The sequence below is a fragment of the Triturus cristatus genome, chromosome 4_1 (genome assembly GCF_964204655.1).
Source record: "Triturus cristatus chromosome 4_1, aTriCri1.1, whole genome shotgun sequence".
NCBI lineage: Eukaryota > Metazoa > Chordata > Amphibia > Caudata > Salamandridae > Triturus > Triturus cristatus.
The window spans coordinates 1,039,347,370-1,039,371,768 of NC_140585.1; the positions used below are offsets into that span (position 1 = coordinate 1,039,347,370).

Sequence of the window (24,399 nt, forward strand, 5' to 3'; positions counted from 1 at the left end):
TTAGCTCATGTTGATTGAAGTTGTCCTGTTCAATTGTTGCACTCGGCATGGAACTAACATCAAGACAGAACTTATGCCAAGCAGTCACTAGGACACTTTATGGGCTCTTAGTGTCCTGTTCACATCAATGATGCAAGAAGTCACCTTCCTCTTGCATATGTAACTAAAGAAGACGAACATTTAGGTAATCTGTCTTTTGGCAACTACTTGGTAGAATCGGAATTGATCTGCAACTGGACTGTGCCTCAGTTGGGCTTTTGACTGGTCTCGTTTTAGATTCAACTTTTGATTAGTGTGTTCTGGTGTACAGTTTCATTGGCGTCTATCAATGTTAATGTTGTGTGCTTTTACTCGGATTAGGATAAGACCAGTCAGAGCTGTAGTGTGTCAATTATGCATTTATGAAATATTGAGACTGGAGCTGACTAACGGCTGGTGTAGGAAGTACGAGAGAAGGACTAAGACTGAGCCGTAAACTGAATTAAGTTGTGGCCAGTGGCCCGTGAATAAACTTAATTTGGGGTGGTCCAAGGATACAGTTTGCTTTTTTAAACTCTGGCTGTAGCATCTCTCTTGTTAGATAAAAAGAAAGGTCCCACGTTCCTACATTTGGTAGAACTACTTTCTAAATGGAGTGATGGTGAGAGGTGGGCCCCGTGGTCACATTTGATTTCTGCAACCTTAACATGAGATTTACTTCACAGTATTGGTGGAATGAGCCATCAGATGGAACTGAGAAGTGTATGCAAGGGCAAATGTTTGTTCCATTTGACAAGTATACATACTTGGAGACATGGTGTAGGGCTAATTAGAGATTGTTCTACACAGTTATTACTGGTCTGAGGTTAACATTAAGGACTCGACTGAATAAGGACATGCAGAAATGTCTAAGCTCTCAGGGATGAGGTTTCTCATTGGCCCTTTGGGGAATAATAAGCTATATATAGCCTGCACTAATAATTATAATGGAAAGGGCCACTACTCCTGAATGTTTTTCGTAACTGTCTTGCTCGTTTGCAGGGCATGGGTCTGTTTTAAAAATTTGAAATATTGGTAAACAAAATCAGGATAGACGCAAACTCAGCAGAAGATTTGATGGAATGCCAGACATACTAAATATGCTTGTAGTTCCAACAAGGGAGAGAATATTACAACTTATGATGTAAATGACTATAGATTCCTGCATCCCTTATAAGTACAAAATGCAACCACTGTGGTTTCAGAATGATTCTGGTCTGTGGAGCTAGGTAAGAAGACCCAGTGTGTGGAGTAGTACTTAGATAGCTATACGACTTACTCTCCAGCCTGTGTAGTCCCAAGCCACACTGTGACACAGAAAACCCTTTGGATTTTAACCAATCGTGACTGAAAACTAGTGATCATGCTGGGGGTTTCTTTCCGTTCGGTATGTAGTAATGCTGCCGGTCCCCTGGGATGTCGGCAAAATGGCTGTGTAAGAGCGCCCTCAACTGCATGCGTGCGGAGCTGTGCCTTCGCATTGGGAGGGTGATTCTGCCTGTATTGTTCCTTTATGTTAATAAAGGTTTTAGAAACGGGGAAAAAAAAAATCGTGACTGAAAACAACTGTGAATAGCCACAATGTTTCTCTCTATCAATGTACATTTTATGTGTACTTGAGGATCAGGTATCCATGGTGGGAACTATTCAGGGGAAGCTTAATCAGTATAATCTCTAAGAAATCTCAGTAACATGTACATAGTTCATTTCACAAATAGAATGCTTTATATTTTGTGACAGCGATATGGACAGTGTTACTTTGACTGCTATCGTACATTTAGAAAGTTGTAGATGGCATCTCTTACCCATCTACATACCCGGCAGATTAGAAATGCCAATATTTGATTCTAGTACTTGTGACAAAGAGGCTTTCTTACAATAATCTTATTAACCCACAGCGTCAAACAAAAATGCTTTGTGTATTATCTAGTACTAGGACACAAGAAAGAGTACGTTTTGCCTAAGAATAACACACCTATACAGGGATTTACCCATGCCCTATTGTCATAATATTGGTGTCACTGAAACTATAAATTATGTTAATCCAGACACCAGTGGCTAATATAGTTAAACAAGAATGTGGCAGAGCCTTTTGCGCAAACTTTATTCCTCCACCATCAAAGATCAATAGTCTCTATTTTGGTGCTCCAAGGAAGAGGGCTGCCACTATCGCCCACATATAAGAACTGGAAACCTCCAGTCTTGTACAGTCAACAGATTGTCCTGAGCACCAGCAAGTGTACGAAAAAAGTGTGTCCAACTCTTCTTGTTTTCAGATAAGTTAATTTCCAACAAAACTTTTTTCAGAAGCCATAGCCTCTCTTCTTCAGAAGCCACAGTCTTTCATCAATGTTCTTCATAAAGCCACAGCCAACACGTGTTTCGTCAGATTTTATGAGTATTCATCACTGACTTCATCAGGGCTACAAGTCAAATAAACACCAGGAGTCTAAGATCCTACTGTATTATAGTGTAATACTCTGTCACCAAAACACCCTGGTGCTTCATTAGCTTGGACAATTGTCCAAATTATAAGATTCATTATCCACATATCATACAAAGTGAAGGAGGGAAAATAATAAGTGTTATACTGGAAAAAAAAGTCCTAAACGGACGAGGGTATTTCTTAAGTAATCCCAAAAGGATGGCAACCTGTGTGTATAAAACCAGCACCATGCATATTGACATAGAGGTGGAGTACATTGTAGACATGCTTCACTGTATAGCCCAGTGCATAATCACAACGTTCTAAACCAAAGTTAATAGCTGGGCTCACCTCTGGTTTTTTTTTAAAACACATTTTATTGGGTTTAATTTTTTTTACATCCATTAGAAAATAAACATTTATAACGGGTACATCGGGTTATACAGTAGAATTAGAATGCTGGGCTCACCATTTTTTTTTAAAACACATTTTATTGGGTTTAAATTTTTTTACATCCATTAGAAAATAAACATTTATAATGGGTACATCGGGTTATAAAGTAGAATTAGAATACAATTGGGTATTTCAAATTGTTCCACTGACAATGAAAACATGGAAAGGAAAAGAACTACATAACTTGACCCACCCCTCCCACCCATACCCCAACTCAGCTGGTCCTACTCCATCACACTATCCCACCAACTAGCCCCGGCTAATGCCCACATCAGCCTACATATAGGCAGGACTCGTCTACTTGGTAACTTTATATTGCATAGCCATGTACAGGGTTACTGTATATACGTGGGGGACTGGTCGGTTAAGAACATTTACACATCCTGTGCTGCAAGGACCGGTGCAGGTTCAAGTGTCATGATTATGTCCCAGTCCATTGAGAATACTGGTTTGCACAGTCCACAGGCTTCCTCACGCCTGATACCGGCACTTTCTGCACTACCCCATCTCACCACCTCCCTGTGCCATGTGTGAACTGGTGGAGATTTGGCTGATTTCCACCTCATTGTTATAGAGCGTTAGCCATGAGCAATATATTGATAAAGCGAAGTTGCACTGTGTGTGTTTTGGAGCGCCGGGTCATACCCAGTAGGCAGCTGCCATCTGTTTTCAGTATTGGGAATCCTGACGCCCGTTAACGTTGGTGATTCCTGTTGTCCAGAATTCAGCGAGCACCAGGCATAGCCATAGCATGTGTAACATATCTGCTTCCGCTGCGTTACATCTAGGGCAGCGGTGTTGCGTTGCTGGAAACATTCGCTGTAGGCGCTGTGGGGTGAGGTATGCCCTTTGTAATATCATATATTGGATACATTTAAATTTGGCCTTCCGGGGTATTTTTTTGGGGTATTCTATTATCATATTCCATTCGTTGTCAGTTACATCTTTCTCAAGGTCCATGGCCCACTTAGTGCCTATATCGGTAAGGAAGGTCCCGGCGTGTGCTCTAATGCCTCTAAACAGCCATGTTGTGAGGTTCCAGGCCTTCCCCCATAAGGTATATTGCATGTACCAGTTCGTGTTGTGTGGGTTCCACCCTGAGTGGAGCCCAGTGTTTTTTGACGTAATGAAGGACTGCAGCGTGTGTAAGGCAGAGGTCTTCAAACTTTTTTTACTCTGAGCCCCCCCTAAGCAAAATATTTTGAGGTCTGGCCCCCCTCCAAAACTTTATGACAGGGATTGGGGGAGCTGGAGGGACATGGCTGCGTGCATGGAGCAGGGCTTATGAGATGATTTCAGGAATATTTTTTCTATAGCTTATGAATTGCACCAAATATGAGACTTATAAAACAGCAAAAGCATCAAACAAAAACTGATATCCCAAACAAACTGCTCCACATAATTGGAGTGTTGTGAGCCTCTCACACTCTTTGACTCTAATGCAACTATACCTGCTGCACTAATGATAACTGCAGTCCTGAGTATCAGGCTATCTCCTTTGCCTTTTTTACCTCTTCCCCTCCAGGATGGATCATCACCTCTGTCCTAATGCTTGAAAGGAGAATAAGCTCTGATGCCCCTTTTTTTAAAGGTAGACAGTCATAATTAGGATGCAGTGGGCTCCCAAATCCCTGGGCCCCAGTCCTGCTGCATCTGCTCCTTTATGATAACCAGCAGTGGCCACTTACACACTTGGCAGCAGTAACGGCTTCACTAATTAATGTCACTTAAAAAAAAAAAAACACTTATATTGTCCCCCTTCTTTGGGGTATCTCTCTTTAGAAGGGGTCTCTGGCCATTTGTAAACATAAAAATTAGTCCGCATACAGTGCTCCCTATTCTGGGCATTCTCTTTGACAATATCTATGAATCGCGCTTTCCTCTGTCTCCTAGACCATTACTGTGAGGCCCCAGGGATCGAGAAGATTAGGGCTATGCATCCGAATGCAACCCTGCTGGCCTTCTACCTGCCACCCCATGGACCCAGCTTTCACAAAAAAACTGCCCCTGAATGGTTAATACTGACTTTGAGATGCCTCTGCCTGAAATCGAAGTGTGGGTGGTAGTGCAGAAAGTTAAAAAAGAAACCATGGAATTATGAGTGTCTGCAGCAGCAGCGTTTTCCACATAATTATCAGTGTACTGCATTTGCTACATAATCTGCAGATTTCAACAAAAAAATCTTGATTCTAGCTCAAACGGAACAAAAGTTACTTAAAGCGTGACAAAGTGTTCTGGGGCAGTGGAAGGCACTTTGCAAAGATTGACTGGTAATCTTGTAGTTGCTTACTGCTGTATTTGGGTGCTACACTGGTGCTAATGAGGTGAAATATTTCCCCTGACGGCGTTACCGTGAGTTAAAATGACAAAATAATGAAGCAATGCTAACCACAAAATGTGGCGCATTGTGCCGCATTATTTACCTTTTCTTGCTGCATAATTTAGTCAAACCTGCTGCATAATGTTGTCCTCTTCTGCTGAATAATTTCAGTGGATCTGCTTAAAGCTTTATGGTGGCAAAGATCTATTCTTTTTAAGATGTAACGTAAAAGAGTTTTCAGATGGGGTCTGGAATAGTGGAGACACAAATGTCTGCATTAGATACAGTTTGATTACTTATTACTAAAAAGTATGTTTTATAAGAACTTGTTTTATCTCAATCACTGAATCCTTTTGCAGTGGCCTAGCTTAGAGTATGTAAATATTGTTTTTAAAATAATGACTTGTATATTCAGTGCTTTCTGCCACAGGCAGGGACCTCATAGCACTAGAAACAGGGCCATTGGAATCATGCGGCAGGAGAAGGCCAAATTATGCAGCATGGTTGACTAAATTCTGCAGCAAGCAAAGGCGAATTATGCTGCATATTTTGTGATAGCATTACTGCACTATTTTGCTATTTTTACACTTAACATTGTCCTGGCCTTTATTGCCCCTCATAAGTACCACATTAACACCCACATATAGCAATAAGCAACAGAAAGGTGACCAGTCAACCTTTAGAAAGGGCCTTCCACTGTGAGGTAACATGTGTTGCTGCATTTTTTAATCTGCAAATTATGCAGCAGACGATAGATTATGTGGCAAATGCGGGAAAACCATAACTATGCGTTGTGAGTGCAGGGTGAGCGTGAAAGTGAAGGGTGAGAATGAGGAGTGAGTTGTCTGAATGCAGGGTGAATTCCCAGACACTTGAAGTTAATCAGCATGTTATTGACGGGGCATAGGGTTTCAGATATAAATTAAACTATTGCTATTATTGAATTAATCAGGGAATCGAGGGTGAAGGAAATAATGTGCTGATCCTGCAGCAAACTTCCAGTCTTATGATTAGGATTGCCAGCTCATTATTTTGATGTTGCAGATGGTACAAAAATAAACAGTCACCTAAAGTCCTATTTTCAGAACTTATCTGTGCGTACTCCGAGAAGCAAATATAAAGCACTTTTAAATGTGTTCTAGGGCTGCCTGAATGTTTCATGACTGAAAATAAAAGGAACAGACAAAGTCAAATTACAAATGAATACATACTTTTTTATTTAAGACCCTATTTAGTATCAAAGCAAGGTCTTTGCAGGCTCTTTAAACATACATGGCAGGCATTTTTTCTATTGGCAACCCTTTTTTATATTCCTTTTCATGAAATGCATTTTCACACTACAGCAGTAAATTTACATTACAAATGTAAGGAAGAGGCAGGGCCCAGGGGGTACTGGAAAAAGAATAAAACTAAGCCTCCGTAACCAGTTTCCAAAGGTATGCATATGGTCTTTAAAGACCTGTGAAAAACTCGCATGCTGGAGTCTTAATCAGACTCCAGACTCTGCCCAGCCGAGCCCCCAGCAGCACACCCACTGACCTCTGGCCCCACGGCACTCTGAGGGCTTCGGAGTAAATGAAGACAGCCTGGAAATGCAGCAAATAAACATCGCTGCACTTCCAGGCGTCTTCATTTACATGTCCTTGCAGAGGCCTTTGCGCCCCCCTGGGCACCCATCCACGCCCCCCCCAGGGGGGCGCGCCACACAGTTTGAAGACCTGTGGTGTAAGGTATAGGGTTTCTGATACCCCGTTTTGCCTGGTAAAATGACGGTGATCCTTTAGGGTGCCGTTATTCCCCCCCCCCCCCCCCCCCCCCCCCGACCAAGCAAGAGACTTCTTCCAGTAGGTAAGTACACTTCGTAGTAGTGTCGGGCACACAGAAGCAGTAGCATGTGTAAAACACCTCGGTCGATCGGGGGTGCTTGTATCCAATTTCATGTAGGTTATGTCCCGCAAGTCAGTACGACAGCCATTGAAGTTGGCTCGCATAGTAATAAGCACGTAGATCTGGTGCGCCCAGGCCACCCTTGTCTGTGTCTAATTGTAATTTAGGCAGTCCCACCCTGCGGCGGCCAAATTTGATAGTAACGTATCCAGCGATTTTAAGTATAGGAGTAGGGATGACTACCGGTAGGTTTGTTAAGAAGTATAGCAGCTGCAGGAGGGCCACTGTTAGACCTGGCATCTTTGGCGTGGTTTCCCCTGACTTTTTGCCTCTACCCCCTGTATTTTTGACGCTGTGCTGGATTTCGTTTACTTTGCCACTGCTGATCGATGTCAAAGTGCAAGTGCTCCCTAGGTAAATTGTTATATTGATTGGTTATCCATGATTGGTATATTTGTTTCACCTGTTAGCCCCTAGTAAAGTGCACTGAGTGTGCCAGGGCTGGTGATTCAAACGCTACTAGTGGGCCTGCAGCACTGATTGTGCCACTGACAGGAGTAGCCCTAAAAAGGTGTCACAGGCCTACCACCGCAGTGCCTGGGTGCAGTTGTGAAAGGTAGAGCATGTGGTGTAGGTGACATGCTCTGGTAGTGAATTACAGCCATTTTCGTTTTTTAGGTCTCGCCTGACCTAGCGCATGCGCTGGTCTGGCGAGACTTTTTGAGAGGTCTCCAAAAAGTGCTACCAGGCCAGCCTAGAGCTACAGTGCATGTGCGCGTGTGCGCGTGCCACGCTTGACCGCAATTACTTTCACTTGCACGGCCGCTTTGATGTTTGATCGCGATCACTTTCACGGCCGCTTGGCATAGCCAATAGGTCTCGCTTTTGGGACCTTATAAGTATTTAGTTATGCAACTGTTGCATGGCTAAACACTGATAAGGTCCCAAAGGCGAGACCTATTGGCTATGCCAATGCTTGTCACTATTGAAAGGCTATCTTGCCCATAGGCTATAATGGAGAATGCTGAGTATAATGTTTACCTGCATATCTTCCCATAGGAGCAAGATAGAAAATTAAAGTCTGGTATCCCTGAACTCAGAATTTAATAACACATCTTTTAGGAAAGATGTTTTTAAAATCCTGTGTGTGAAAACTGCACTTTTAGAAAGTGGCTTTTTCCTTTTCTGCCCTTTTTGTGTGCCTTGGCCTGTTTGTGAATAGACTGTCTGGTTTGTGAGGGACAGGGGTGGCTCCCAGAGGCTGGATGAGTCAGCCCAGGGCTGAATAGGGAAATTCCCCTGTAGATGGGTGGGAGGAGTAGCACCTGGGCCTGAATAGGGCTGTGCCTGCCTTCCACAATGCTGGCTCCACCCCCTGCTGGGGGGCTGACGACCCTGCCCCTCTCTCTCTCAAAGGAAAAAAGAAACCAAGTAAACAGAGTGCTCCAGGACTGGCCAGAACTGGTTCTGACTAGGCCAAGGCCCCTCTGCCTTCAGAGGACAAAAGATTTTGGGGTATAAGTATTGGGACCCAGACTACAGAAAATTAGATCATCCTGGAATCAAGAAGGAACCTCTGCCAAGGAGAAAGCTGGAAGACTGAAGAAGGGCTGACCTGCAGTTGCTTTGCTGCCAAGGAGAGGGGAAGGACTTTGCTGTGTGCTGTGTCACCTGGCTTGAAGGAATCTTCAAGGGCCTGAGTAGAGCTGGCCTCTTGTTAAGAAGTCCCAGGAACAAAAGGACTTCACCCCCAGCTTCCCCCTGAACTCTGCTGTGTGAGTTCTGCCCTTCCTAGAGTGCTTGATCCAATTGTGGGGCCTCTGGGAGTTGTGCCTGCTGCTTGGAAGCTGACCAAGAGAAAAGAAGTGAAAGATCTGCAACTTTTTCACGCAACGCCGGCTTAGCAAGAATTTCTGTTGCCGCGATGATAGGGCAGGGTTCTGCGGTGTACTTGGAACACCAGGTAGGGAGCGGCTAGGTGGCGCCCCTCCAAGCGAAGATTGATACCATCCTGGCTTGGGAGCCTCCTAAGACCCAGACACAGGTGAGAGCCTTCCTAGGACTCACCGGGTATTATCGCCGTTTTGTCAAGGGATATGGCACCATTGTTGCCCCCTTGACAGAGCTGACTTCAAGGAAGCAGCCCAGGAGAGTGAATTGGACCGATGCCTGACAAACTGCTTTTGATGCCCTGAAGACTGCCATGTGCACGGCACCGGTGAACTCTTTTGAAACCATATTCTTGAACTGTGTATGTTGGATTTTTGTCGTTTTGGTCTTGTGTAGTTTATATAAAAGTACTTTATTAATCTACACTGGTGTGGAGTCGTTTTGTGGTGTTTTCACTGTTACTGTGAGTGTTGGTACAAATACTTTATACATTGCCTTTGATAAGCCTGTCTGCTCATGCCAAGTTACCAAAGGGGTGAGCAGGGGTTATCTAAAGAGTGTATCCCCCTTACCCTGACTAGAAGTAAGGGTCCCTATTTGGACAGTGGTACCTAACTCTGCCAACTAGAGACCCCCAGATCTAACAGCCACCATTTTCGAGTTCGCCAATCGACCCATCTCTGATAGCGGTAGTGAGGTCCAGAATATTATCTGTGAACGCAGTGCCCTTATAGTTTTGTTTACGTTACCCTCTATGGGGTCCTGTGAGCTTCTGTAAATTTGGATGCCCAGGTATTTGAAGGTGTGCAGGGCTACCGATAGGGCAAGCTGCCCAAACCGGATCACAGTTGGTCGTTCCCCAGGATGGAAGAAAAAGGCTTGAGATTTAGTCTTGTTTATGTTGAGGCCTGAGAGTTGTGCAAAATGTGAAAAGATCTCTGGTGTCGGTGTTAGGTCTTTGGTCAAGTCGCTAGCATATAGAATTATATCATCTACATAAGTGGACAGCACATACGTGGAATTACCCAGGCGAATGCCCATCTGTTCCGCTGACGATCATAGCTTAATGGCCAGGGGTTCTAGGGCAAGCACGAATAGTAAGGGAGATAAGGGACAACCCTGTCGGGTGCCTCTGCCAACTGGATATTTGGCGAGATTTGACAGGCAGTGCGGGCCCTCGCCGTAGGAGCAGAGTATAAGAGTTTTACCCATTTCAAATAGACTGTTGGTATGCCTAATTTTTCAAGCACCTGAATCATATAGTTTCATCTAAGGGTGTCAAATGCTTGTCTAGGGTAATACAGCCGGCGTTGTTACAATCTGCAGGGGTAGATTCCATGACATGGTAGAGTCTCCTGATATTGAGTGAGGTGTTATGCGCTGGTACAAAGCCGCATTGGTCTGGGTGAATTAGCTTATGTAGGTAAGGGAGTAAACGGCGCGATAGGACTTTACTTAGTATTTTGTACTCAATCGCAAGAAGCAACAGAGGCTGGTATCCTGAAATGTCTGATGCCAAACGGCCCAGCTTTGGGAGAGATATTACTAAGGCCTACAATGTGGTGTGGGGGAGTATACCCGTGTCGAGTGCGGATGTGTTGAGGTGTTCTAACTGCGGTACCAGAGCTTCTGAGAAGGTATCAAAGAATTCAATTGGTAGGCTGTCTAGGTTAGGTGCCTTATTTCTTGGTAGGTCCCGAATAGCCGCTTTGATTTCCGCCTTTGTGATGGGGCCGTATAAGTCGTCTTGGGCTGTTTGGTTTAGCTTTGGGAATGTTAAGTCAGCTAGGAATGCATGTTAAGAGTCCTCCGTCAATGGTGGTTGTGATTGATAAAGTGCTTGATAATATTCGCAGAAGGCTTCATTGATTTCCCACTGAGTGTACACAGTGTCCCCATGCATTGTGGTTATCTCATGTATTGGTGTATGTGGGGGTTCATCCCGAACTATGCGTGCATGCTTTATCAGCCTCGGCATGCTCGGTCTGAGTGTATACTGTGTAGTCCATTTGTCTATGGGTTTCCAGTAGCTCGGCATGTTTTATACGGGCCTCTTGCAATGGTGCTACCTTGGTATGGTCCTCTACGGCTTCCTGTTCCAATTTATTCATAGAGCTTTTGACTGCTTTGAGACTGTTGTACGTTTCTTGCCTAGCCCCGGCTGTGGTGCTTATGGCTATGCCCCTAATCAGTCTTTAATTCATCCCATTCTATGTGAGGTGTGGAGGCTGTGCCAGCATTTTCTGTGAAGTAGTTTGTGGTTCCCGTAGACGGAGCGTTACGGAAGACAGTCTTCTAACATTAGTGGCCATAATTTCCAGGTGGGTACTGGAGTGGGAATTCTGCCCCAGGCAAGGTTGGTTGTGATTGATATCTATCCGGGTGTGGAGTTGGCGTGGATGTGAAAAGAACGAGTGCTCCCTGCTGGTTGGATTATTTAAACGCCATACATCCCCCAACGCCCAGCCTTCTGACCATCTACATAGTGCCTGAGCCTGTCTTATAGACCCTACGCCTTGGAGTGGGGGGTTGTGAGTGATCAATGCTTATGTCCATTACAGCATTATTGTCCCCTCCTAATATCCATGGGTTTGCTGCCCAGGTCGCTAGTACAGGATTGAGACTCAGAAGGAACTTATCCTGTACGAATTTAGGGGCATAAATACTACCCAGCACCACTTGTGTGCCGTCTAGTGTGTCTCTCACAAGTATGTATCTCCATAGTGGATCCGTCGGTTGCTGTAGCGCCTTAATAGGAACCCCGCTCCTGACCCATATCGTCGCGCCACGGGCAAAAGCTGAATATGATGTGGAGAAAACCTGCCCCTCAATTTCTTGCGCATTTTGATTGCCTCAACTGCAGTGAGGTGGGACTCCTGTAGGAATACTATGAGATTGACGCCTTTTTAACTGCACGTGTATTCTATGCCGCTTGGGTATGGACCTCAGCCCCCGCACGTTCCAGGTGATTACGTTGTAGTTACCCTGCATGTGGACATATGACCATATCTATTATGCTTGTGTGTCTGGTGTGAGGGAGCCGGCGCCATGCGGCGCAGTGTAGAAGGTGGGCCAGGGTTCAAGTACTCCTGAACATCAACATTAAATACACGGTCCAGCACTAGAACTGTGCTGGTCCAAACAACTTTCGCAACAGTGCAAACGTCTAAAAATGTAGTAGTTGCTTTCGCCATTAGGAGGTATTTTCTAATGATCTGGCTATTGAGGTGAGATACAATGATTCAATCAACTAATGATTGGCGCTGCGCACTGTGCTATTTGTAACTGAGTTACTAACAATTAGTCTCAATTCCCAAAAATTTACGAAAGATTATAGATCAAAATATATCCAACACAATTATTCGTTTAAACATATATTTTCAACATATATGTAAACAACAGCTTCAAAACATAACATTGTTAATACATCAACATTTTTACAAGAAACGGTAGACAACTACCATATACACTACAATGTTTAAACATGCCACATAATGTTTCATGGAATCACAATGAAATGCTTGTGATGAGCCCAATGCATTTCGGGACTTGGCTGTCCCTTCGTCAGGGGCGTTCTGTGAAAGAAATATATATTATTATACTCAATGCAACACATTGTTACACTCTTTACACAAGAAGGATACATGGTGGCAGATAACTTAATTCACATAATGCAACCGTGGAACACTATTGTGGTAAAACAACTCTCCTTTTTAGACAGACCACAAGTCTTGACAGAAGAAATACCATCACCCAATCGTGCAAATAAAAATTAAAATGTAATTAGAATGAAGATAAAAGCGACCATTAGCTCCAGAGGAGAACATCTGGTTAGATAAGACATGAGTAAAGTAATGAAAGGAATACTGAGAGATAACTATGTGGATACGACAAATCCGCCGAATAAATAATGATGCAAGCTCACCTCAAATATTATGTGGGTGTGGCCTTAATGCAAATTGAACTATGTGCGCAGGTTGACTGGTTCTGAAAACCAAAAGACGTGCCTCCATCAGAAAAAGTTCTAAGGTTAACTCAAAACGCTTGTAAACCATATAAAAACAACATGACTTACCCGCCAGGCAAGGCGATAATTTCAATACGAGAAAAAAGTGATGTGGCGTCTGAATATTTTAAATGTCGTCTAAACCAGACAAGAAAACTTCGTCTCCATCACAACACGCTGAAAACATAATAATAGAGAAATATTGTCTAAGTGCTACCGCTTCTTTAGCTGAGATGAAAAACACTGTAGCTCGGTTTTTAAAAAAATACGAGAGTTTCTACTTACTATGGAACCGCGGCGGGGTACAACCAGCTATCACGTATAAGTCCTCTCTTCGTTACGAAAGTTTTAAACTGACGAAAAACGCGCCAAATTTAAATCCGCGACGATCGCCAAGTCAGTAAGGAGTTCATAGTAATGGAAAGGGGACTAACATGTAGCGCCATGATATGTAAAACGTATTTAGCTTGCTGAGAGCGAGGTAATGTAAAAAGATCTAAGTATCCCAAAGCGCACGATTATTTAAACATTATGTATACGAACTCCCATTCAAGAAAAAGAACGCAAATGACAATTTAATATCGAAATATGCCCGCGCGTCAGAATGTTTCAATGTGTCAATGGTGATTGTATCTTCAAAACGTTCATTATACTAAAAAAAGGGCTTCACACGTTGTTGTGAAAGAAAAGGAGAGGGTGTAATGTGCTATCCATATAAGGGGCAGGATAAAATGAACTATCACTTTAGACATTAATGCATGAGATAATGCCAAGTCTACTCGATCGTTAGAAAAAAGACCGGAGACATCAACACGCAATGAATGGATACTTTGTATCAAAAACACCGCAGTCAATTGTGGCCACTTAAAAATTGTCAATAAAGTTATAGAGCATGAGAGCAAAGTCTAAACGCCACAGAAAGACAAAAATGAAAAGAAAGAAAAGGATTAACAGAATGAATATCAGAATGGTTAGAAAAATGTTGTGATGAGTGTTTGATAAAAAAATAATTAAATAAAGAAAGAAGAATTAAATAAAGAAATAGCGTTTTGAGTTAACCTTAGAACTTTTTCTGATGGAGGCACGTCTTTTGGTTTTCAGAACCAGTCAACCTGCGCACATCGTTCAATTTGCATTAAGGCCACACCCACATAATATTTGAGGTGAGCTTGCATCATTATTTATTCGGCGGATTTGTCGTATCCACATAGTTATCTCTCAGTATTCCTTTCATTACTTTACTCATGTCTTATCTAACCAGATGTTCTCCTCTGGAGCTAATGGTCGCTTTTATCTTCATTCTAATTACATTTTAATTTTTATTTGCACGATTGGGTGATGGTATTTCTTCTGTCAAGACTTGTGGTCTGTCTAAAAAGGAGAGTTGTTTTACCACAATAGTGTTCCACGGTTGCATTATGTGAATTAAGTTATCTGCCACCATGTATCCTTCTTGTGTAAAGAGTGTAACAATGTGTTGCATTGAGTATAATAATATATATTTCTTTCACAGAACGCCCCTGACGAAGGGACAGCCAAGTCCCGAAATGCATTGGGCTCATCACAAGCATTTCATTGTGATTCCATGAAACATTATGTGGCATGTTTAAACATTGTAGTGTATATGGTAGTTGTCTACCGTTTCTTGTAAAAATGTTGATGTATTAACAATGTTATGTTTTGAAGCTGTTGTTTACATATATGTTGAAAATATATGTTTAAACGAATAATTGTGTTGGATATATTTTGATCTATAATCTTTCGTAAATTTTTGGGAATTGAGACTAATTGTTAGTAACTCAGTTACAAATAGCACAGTGCGCAGCGCCAATCATTAGTTGATTGAATCATTGTATCCAGTTTTTTCTATGCCTGATAGACAGCGGGCATTACGCTGCAGCACCTATATCATCGAGAGAATACTTAGGGATAAATCAGAAAATTAGGAGTGCTCTGCTTACACTGTTTCGTATTGAGGTGAGAGCCATGCGAGCTCAAAACACCCTGGACCAGACACATTAGCAGGTGTTACTAAATCGGTAATAAGAGAAGGATTGTACACCAAATTTGGCGGCTGAGCGTTAGCTTGCCATGTTTGTCTAGGCTCTGTTATGCCCCCCCCCCTCCCCCCCCCCCCAAATAGCGTGCTACCCCAGGAACCCATCAGCAGTTTGAGGCATTACAGTTCGAAACAGTGCCAGGCTGCCCTCCGAGTCGGAGTGGACAGTGTTGTCAACTGAGGAATTCGAAGTCGTGTGGCGTTTACCGTCCCGAAACATGCCTGCTGCTGCCAATGTCTCTTTGCGTCCCTTTTGGGCTTGTTCTGGCGTTGGATTCCTGGCTTGGGATTTAGTGCTGAGGGTTTGACGACGTGGTGGTCGGTTCCATTAGTCTTTCGGGGATCTGGGTATACTTTGCCAGGAGGGCCCGGACTCCGATTGTGGGAACACGATCTCCAGCCATTCCTCCGCTTCTTCTGGGGTGTCAAAAAATTGAGTTTTTTGGTCGTGAATGACTTTTAACCTGGCTGGGAATAGTAAGGCATACTTGATATCCAGCGCTCTGAGATTTTTCTTGGCCTCTTGGTACAGGGAGCGTTTACGCTGCACCAGCATAGTGTAATCTGGGTATAACGACGCGTGCTGATTCTCGTACTGGTTCTGAGTCAGTTCCCTTGCTTTCTGCAACAGTACTTCCCTGTCTCTGAAATTCCATATTCTAGCAATCTGAGGACAGGATAAGGCTCCAGCTGTCGGCCTGCCAGCGGGAATTCTGTGCAGCCTTTCTACGCAGAAGTCCGATGGGCCCTCCGGGGCCACGTGTTCCCTGAACCACTGTTCGATGAATTTGGCTGCATTTGGTCCTTCACTGCGTTCCGGTAGGCCTATAACTCGGACGTTATTCTGTCGGGTTCGCGCTTCTGCGTCGTCCACCTTGTCCTGGAGCCTAGTTACCTGACGTTGGAGTTGTGCGATCTGCTCTTCATGATCTTTATGGTGTGGCAATATCTCCGCTTGGGCAAGTTTATTGTCCTTAACAGTGGCGGCAAGTTTGGTGTGGTCAGCGTTCAGGAGGGTGAACCAGTTGTCAGGGAGTCGATTTGTTGCTCAGTGGATGTCCTCGAGTCCTGCAATTCCTGCAGGGTGAGATCTAATTTGTCCGAAGGGGACTCCAGATTGGTAGGTGGGATACAGTTTGTCAGCTGTGTGGGGGTATCCTTGTCCTCTGTAGGTTGAGTATCAGTGGCATTGGTGTCCGGTATTTTGCCATTTGGGCGCCCCGTAGTTCGGTAAGTCCTTGCGTGGCCCAATGGAATGGATTGTGGAGCCCGCAGCACGAGTGCGCTGGTGGGGGGCACCAGTCGGTTTCGCCGCACCATGGTGTAAGGGCCCAAGAACAATAGACGCTAGTGGGTAGAGGCCGCTTACTGCAGCTGGCGCTGCACTTGTACTGATCACACAGCTCATGTATGCACCAGCCGCAGTAGAAGAGGGGGCACTCCCAAAGCTCCACTTGTGCAACTCCAGTGGCAAACAGAGCCCTGTGCTAGCGCCAGGGTCAGGGGTCCACAGTGATCTTAGTGCCACAAGGCGGGTGCTCCGGGGAGGGCTGCAGGGGGGGCCAGTCACCCACCGCCTCAGAGCGCCACATACAGCCCAACACGGGCAGGCCCACCACTAAAATCAGGCCCAGGATGCGCAGCGGCCAGCACACCGTTCACAGTTCACGCAACTGCAAAGGAGCCCCAAAGCAGGGCCGGGCACCTTGGAGGCAGGTGGAGGAAGTAGGGAGACCAAACCGAGGCCGCAGAGCCACTGTTGCATGCACTCGCCACCTCGCAGGTTAGTGGTCAGCAGGGGGCCTTATTGTGGGCCATGGCTCCATAGACGTTAAAGCGGCATCATCAGGGGTGCATGTGGAGCCACAGTCCAGGCCCGAATCACGGTGGTGCGCGGCTGTCTCCTACTGCATGCGTTGGGGCCTCGGCGATGCAGACAGGCCTCGCAGGCGCACCAGCAAGCACACCGCCAGCGTCCCAGGCTATAGTTCATGTATTGTAGAGGGGTGGCCTCCCTATGCTCCGCTGCAGCCTCACACAGCGTCCCTCGATTTGGATGCCGCAGGGGACCTCTTCGTGGGCCACATTTACAGGGGTAGCAATGCAGTGACTTTAGGGGCTTTCGCTGGGTTGCGAGCAATGTCTGCAGCCCTAGCTGGGCGCTTTGGGCAACACAGTGCCCAGCCGCCTCCTACCTAGTGCGCCATGCCCCACCGGGGCAGTCCGGTCCCCCAGCCGCGTCCCACTGGCTCACCGCAGAGGCCGGGGAACAGCGCTTGTTCAGTGCAGGGAGGGAGCCACACTGTACAGCGGGAAGGGTGAGCAGCAAGGCAGTCTGGCAGGCCGCACCCAACAGCAGGAACACCAGGCGGCCACCGTCAGCGGGCCCCCGCACACCGAGACTCGCACCGTCCAGCAGCCGGTAGTTGTATCGGAGGGTGAGTTGGGGCTCTGCACCTCTGCCATGTGTCTCAGTTTGTGCAGTGTATGGTAGCTGCCGCTCGGCGCGTTCTTCACCCTCGCCAGGCTCCGAGGTCTCCACGTAGCACCCGAACTCCGCCGCCAACTCGCTGAGACAGATGGCCCCTGGTGGGGTGACTGCGGGCAAATCGTGCTACAGGCACACTGCAGGTCCGTCGCCAACGTTTCCAGGGCCGATTGGGTCCTATTAAGCAGGATTACGGCACAATTCGCTGGTCGGGGCGCGGACCTCGCTCACAGCGCGACCGCCATGTTTTTGCGGTTAGCCACGCCCCAGGCTCACCTCTCAAAACATTCCCAAAATAGTCCAAGCGTCATTTTATTTTTTTCTAGATAACAAAAATGATGTATACAAATATTGATAATATATCTTGTGCACCACTATTTCCCATTACTCCTAATAACAAACTTGACCAGTTAGATAAATGTGTTTCGTCTCACCTCATAATTAATTTCAATCTTCTTTATCCATATCCATGTATGCCCGTATTGATGCTAGTTCACCTGTAAACAATATATATGTACGTTAGAGAGATACGGAAACTGTGGCATTACCCAAAACGTAGTTCTCTCCCTGCTGTCTAAATATATATTAAATATGTCAAAGGGAATTACGGACATCCCCATCGGTCACACACCTCATTCTAATTTGCTTTCATCAAGTCAACTATATTAAAACACGGAGTCCATTTGCTACATACGTCGCGGCTTCCATGTAAAAAAAATCACCCGACGTCTCTCACTGTAGCATTACCCAGATCGTAATTCTCTCTCTACTGTCTAAATATATTACATACATCAAAAGGGAATTGCGGACACCCCCATCGGTCTCGCACACCATTCTAATCTAATCTAATCTACTCTCATTGAGTTAACTGTATTGAAACACGGCGTCTATTTACTATGTATGTCGCTGCTACCATACCGAAAAGCACTCGATGTCTCATGTCTAAAAATCGAATTTCTTAGTTCCCACATAAGCACGCATAAACCTTTGCCACCACATACCTGTAAACTGCAGAGTACTCCTGGAACGATCAAAGACGGCATGGTGAACAAGCGCCATATTGGTAATCCTCTTTATAATGCGTTTGATGAACTGGGTCATTGTGTTAACTATCGACCTTCCATTTCACTCGTGTTACACCATTATTCACATAAACGGTCTATCCACCCAGAGCAACATGCCATAATTTAAAGTTAAGTTCACTTGTATTACTTCTTATTCCTGAAAGAATCACCATGAAATACTTACACAAGATGTCCACCCGTGCCTTCATCATATCTACCCATTTGTTATACCAAAATGGCATGCCCGGTGTCCCGTTATCGGCACATCTCCAACCAAAATGGAGTTCCTAAAAAGATCTATATCTTTTTTTTGTTCGACTCATTACACTGATGCTCCTATATTTAAAACACCCTTCATAACGGTCCAATTATGTCATCGTTCATATGTTCATAGCAAAGTGCTCTGCCCAAATACCAGTATCGTAAGAGAATATTTTACTAGTGATTATCGTCACTTATTTACACAAGGCGTCTGCATCGATTCCCCACGTTCGTGTCCACTCAAAGATGGCGTGCCCAGCAACAAACCATATTATATTACAACTAAAAGTATCCGTGCTATGCGACAACTTATTTCTACCTAAATCACGTAAACGCTAAAATCCCAACATTTTTTTACAAACTAGAAAAATATACCTATAATTTTCAACACCGAGGATAATTATTCCCTAAATGCACTCTGATCTTCACATAATGTATCATTAGTTCAAGACCAAATCGCCATCTTGTTAAAAAGCTTCATTCAAGATGTCCTCCAGTCTCAATCCACAACTGCCGTGCTAATGTTGTCTATGGTCAGACGCAGGTCTCTATTGTAACTCCATAGTTCCAATGTAATCTAGACTACACACAAATGAGTATACATCCATATCTTGACGTGTGAGCCCAGTTACCAATGTGTCTATTATGATAACCATTATCTAGGGGCATATATCACGTCGTACAATTGCGAGCTGTATTGAGGATTCTATAAAGGATTTCACAACATTGTCACCCATTATGTTTGTTCCTATTTATGACATATACCATACTCTTGTTTACCTGTCATACATCAGTTACAGTCTGCCTATAAACATTCTACGTCTAACATTGATATCCTCTCAATTGACATTTCAGATATCCTCCGGAGTACCTAAAAAGTGCTGCATTTCTTGATCAATGTTGAGCTCCTTCTCCACAGTTTTCAAAATCCTGATCCATCAGGCTTCACTTTCTCAACATGAGTTCCCTGTTGCCCCCTCTATGGTTGCTTGGTATCATTTGCAACCCATGAAACCTGAACTGTAAATGTTTACCTTGTGCCGTACATTCACACATATGTTGGGCAATCGGGTATCTCATATCTCGCTGTTTCACTGCTCTGAAATGTTCAGTAATTCTCTCTCCCACTGGTCTGATTGTACTCCCTACATATATTCTGCCACAACCACATATGAGTACGTACACTATATATTTAATGTGCAATCAATATGTGTCCTGATCTGAAATGTACGTGAACCATTGAAGCTGAACTCCTTGACTTTTTCTAGAGCCAATTTGCACATAGTGCAATGTCAGCATTTATAGAAGGCTTTGCTTCTTGAGTGTAGCCATGTCTTGCGTATAGGTGGTGTCGGATAACTGGGGCTCAAAAAATTTCTGAATTATGCTCCCTTTCCTGTATGTGATGCAAGGTCGTGCTCTCTGAAACATTTGTAAATCCTTGTCTGTTGTCAGTAAAGTCCATGGTTTATTCAAAACGTTGTACAGCTCATGTGCACAAGGATGATAGTTGGTAATCAATCTGATCGGACCCCATTTCTCCTTCCTGCTCATATCTTTCCTGTCCTTCAAAGTATTGGCATGGTTCAATTTTCGTGCTCTGGTATCAGCCTTATGGACCACTTCCTCGCTATAGCCACGTCTCACAAAGCGTTCCTTCATATCCTTCAGGTTCTTATTAAATGTTTTTTCTTGACTACAATTCCTGCGTGCCCTAAGCATCTCCCCAGAGGAAACTGAATTGATTTGGCTCTTGGGGTGCGAGTTATCAGCGTGCAGAAGAGAGTTGCAAGATGTAGGCTTAAGTTGCGTTCGGCTATGTATTTGGTCTCCTGAGAAATATTTTAACATCTAAAAACACCATTTCCGTTTTTGCTGCTCACCATAGTGAATGTCATATTGTACTCCTGATTTAGAAAGTCATAGGACTGATTTAACTTGAGTGGAACCGGTCCAAATCATCATACAATCGTCGATAAATCGACCCCAATAAAGTATGTCATCCACCTCTTCCCGGCCACGAGGTCCCCAGATGTGCTCCGCCTCAAAGCAGCCCATTAACAGGTTGGCATAAGACGGTGCAAATCTGGATCCCATTGCGGTCCCACAGAGCTGCCTGTACCATTCTCCGTTAAAGAGAAAGGTATTATTTCTCATTATTAGTTGTGCCATCTCCAGCAACATCTCAGAATGTGCCATATAGTCAATCGGCTGGTTGTCCAAAAAATATCCCAATGCATGTGTAACTCTCTCATGTTCAGTGTTGGTGTAGGTTGAGACTACATCAAATGACACTAAAGTCATACCTGGCTCCCACTTCACATCACATAGCAGGTTGAGTAGCTGTTTCGTATCCCTTATGTAGGAGGGTATGTTAGACACGAACGGTCTCAAGTATAGGTCAACATACTGTGAAAGTTTCTCAGTTGGACCCCGATTCCCAAGATAATTGGTCTACCCAGGGGAAAGGGAAGTTTCTTGTGCACCTTGGGCAGGGTGTGGAGGCATGGAAACCTCGGATGATTGATTGTTAAGAATCTGAACTCATCCTCACTTATCAGGCTAAGATCATACCATTCCTTCAAGCGGCCATTGAACGTGAAATGTCTGGCATGGGATTACCATTCAGTTTGGTGTAGCATTTCACATTGTTCAATTGTATGAACATTTCATTATCAACCTTGCACATCACCACCATACACCCCCTTTATCTGCCTCCCTGATGATTATATCACGATCCTGCGTGAGTTTCCTAAGAGCAGCTCTCTCCAGAGGGATCTGGTTCTCCTTTACATAGTTACTTTCTCTTGTTCTCTTCCCACTTATCAATGTCTTGTAATACCACCTTGTGAAATAGATCAATACTGTTGCCAGTCTGTAACTGTGATGTCCACCTCGAATTTACTTTGAGGCCACTATACTCACTCAAGTCATGACTCTGTTCTAGCTCTTGTAGCAGTTTGTGAATACTCACAGGGTCCTCCTCGCTTTCAGTGATTGATAGCAAAAGTGCTGTGTTCTTTAATATCAGCAATGGTGCACATGCTAGAAGGCTTTCCACATTCAATACTCTTGTTAGACGTGTCCATACATGCAAAGAAGTTCTTTATTTCAACTGTCATACAAACCTGTATAGGTCTATCTTTATGTCAACAGTGTCATAAATGTTAACAGGACAATAGCTCTTACCCTTACTAAGTATAGAAATAATTTCATTCATAAGTCTTTTGTTTGACAAATTAACAACTTTCATATCCAAACCAGACCTCATTTACTTTGGCTTGTTCCAAGATCTGGTTTGCATGCCCCGCCTCTCTCCTGGTGTGTTTCCTCCCTCTGCTCCCTCTCCTTGTTTTTGTGCCTTTCCTCCCTTTGGTCTTGTATTTAGGTCTTTGTTACCAATCCGTATCCTCCACACTTCCCTTAAAGTGTTGGATTGATTTGAGGTGCCCTCTCCAGGGTCCTCATCCCCACTGCTAGACACATTGCTAACTGAGGTCACACATTTCTCACTAATAGATGATGCCCTACTTCTACCTGCGGTTAAGAGGGATGAGACAGACTATTTGAATGGAAGGGTATTCACATTTGCCAAGAACTTTGAATAGCTGACCAGACAGGATGCAACCGCAGGTACAAGTAGGGCATCATCAATTAGTGAGAAGAGTGTGACCTCAGTTAGCAATGTGTCTAGCAGTGGGAATGAGGACCCTGGAGAGGGCACCTCAAATCAATCAAACACTTTTTTAAGGGAAGTGTGGAGTATTCAGATGGGCAATAAAGACCTAAATACGAGACCAAGGGGCGGAGAGGCACAAAAACCAGGAGAGGGTGCAGAGGGAGGAAACACACCAGGAGAGAGGCGGGCATGCAAACCAGGTCTTGGAACAAGCAGAAGTAAATGAGGGATCTGGTTTGGATATGAAAGTTGTTAATTTGTCAAACAAAATACTTACGAATGAAATAATTTCTATACTTAGTAAAGGTCTGAGCTATTGTCCTGTTAACATTTATGACACTGTTGGCATGAAGATGGACCTATACAGATTCGTAAGACAGTTGAAATTGAAGAACTTCTTTGCATGTAAGGACACCTCTAACAAGAGTATTGAATGTGGAAAGCTTTCTAGCATGTGCACCATTGCTGATATTAAGAACACAGCACATTTACTATCAATCCCTGAAAGCGAGGAGTACCCAGTGACTATTCACAAACTGTTACAAGAGCTAGAACTGAGTCATGACTTGAGTGAGGATAGTGGCCTCAAAGTAAAATCGAGGTGGACACCACATTTACAGACTGGCAACAGTATTGATCTATTTCACAAGGTGGTATTACAAGATATTGATAAGTGGGAAGAGAACAAGAGAAAGAGAAACTATGTAAAGGATAACCTGACACCTCTGGAGAGAGCTGCTCTTGGGGAACTCACACAGGATCATTATATAATAATCAGGGAGGCAGATAAAGGGGGTGTATGGTGGTGATGTGCAAGGTTGATTATGATAATGACATTTTCACACAATTGAACAATTTGAAATGCTACACCAAACTGAATGGTAATCCCATGCCAGATACTTCACGTAACATCAATGGCCGCTTTAAGGAATGGTATGATCTTAGCCTGATAAGTAAGGATGAGTTCAGATTCTTAACAATCGATCATCCGAGGTTTCCATGGCTCTACACCCTGCCCAAGGTGCACAAGAAACTTCCCTTTCCCCCGGGTAGACCAATTATCTTGGGAATCAGGGGTCCGACTGAGAAACCTTCACAGTATATTGACCTATACTTGAGACAGTTCATGTCTTACCTGCCCTCCTATATAAGGGATACGAAACATCTACTCAACATGCTATGCTATGTGATGTGAAGTGGGAGCCAGGTATGACTTTAGTGTCATTTGATTTAGTGTCAATCTACACCAACATTGAACCTGAGAGAGGTATACATGCATTGGGATATTTTTGGGACAAACGGCAGATTGATCATATGGCACATTGAGATGTTGCTTGAGATGGCAGGGCTAATATTGAGAAACAATACCTTTCTCTTTAACAGAGAATGGGACAGGCAGCTCTGCGGGACTGCGATGGGATCAAGATTTGCACCATCTTCTACCAACCTGTTCATGTGTTGGTTTGAGGCAGTGCATATCTGGGGACCTCATGGCCAGGAATAGATGGATGACTTACATTATTGGGGTCTATTTATCGACGATTGGATGATGATTTGGACCGGTTCCACACTCAGGTTAAAGCAGTTCTATGACTTTCTAAATGATAAGGAGTACACTGACATTCAATATGGCCAGCAGCAAAACAGAAATGGTGTTTTTAGATGTTGAATTATGTCTCAGGAGACCAAATACATAGCTGGATGCCCCGTAACCCTACATCATGTAACTCTCTTCTGCACGCTGATCGCTCACACCCCAAGAGCCTAATCAATTCTATTCCCTATTGGGAGATGCGTAGGGCACACAGGAATTGTAGTCGGGAACACACATTGAATAACCAAAAGAATA

General features: G+C 44.2%; 2 protein-coding genes across 5 annotated transcripts in view; one reads left to right on the forward strand and one right to left on the reverse strand.

The window, feature by feature from the left end:
* PHTF2 (putative homeodomain transcription factor 2) overlaps positions 1 to 24,399 on the reverse strand; it is a 514,204-nt gene that overhangs the window by 461,339 nt on the left and 28,466 nt on the right. The gene's annotated exons all lie outside the window — the stretch shown is intronic.
* TMEM60 (transmembrane protein 60) overlaps positions 1 to 24,399 on the forward strand; it is a 206,412-nt gene that overhangs the window by 874 nt on the left and 181,139 nt on the right. Inside the window, exon 2 of one of the 4 annotated variants that reach the window (XM_085653998.1) lies at positions 14,101 to 14,162. The exons of the other annotated variants lie outside the window; for them this stretch is intronic. The gene's annotated coding sequence lies outside the window, so the exon portion shown is untranslated. The remainder of the gene's footprint in view (positions 1 to 14,100; positions 14,163 to 24,399) is intronic. 4 annotated transcript variants of the gene reach the window in all.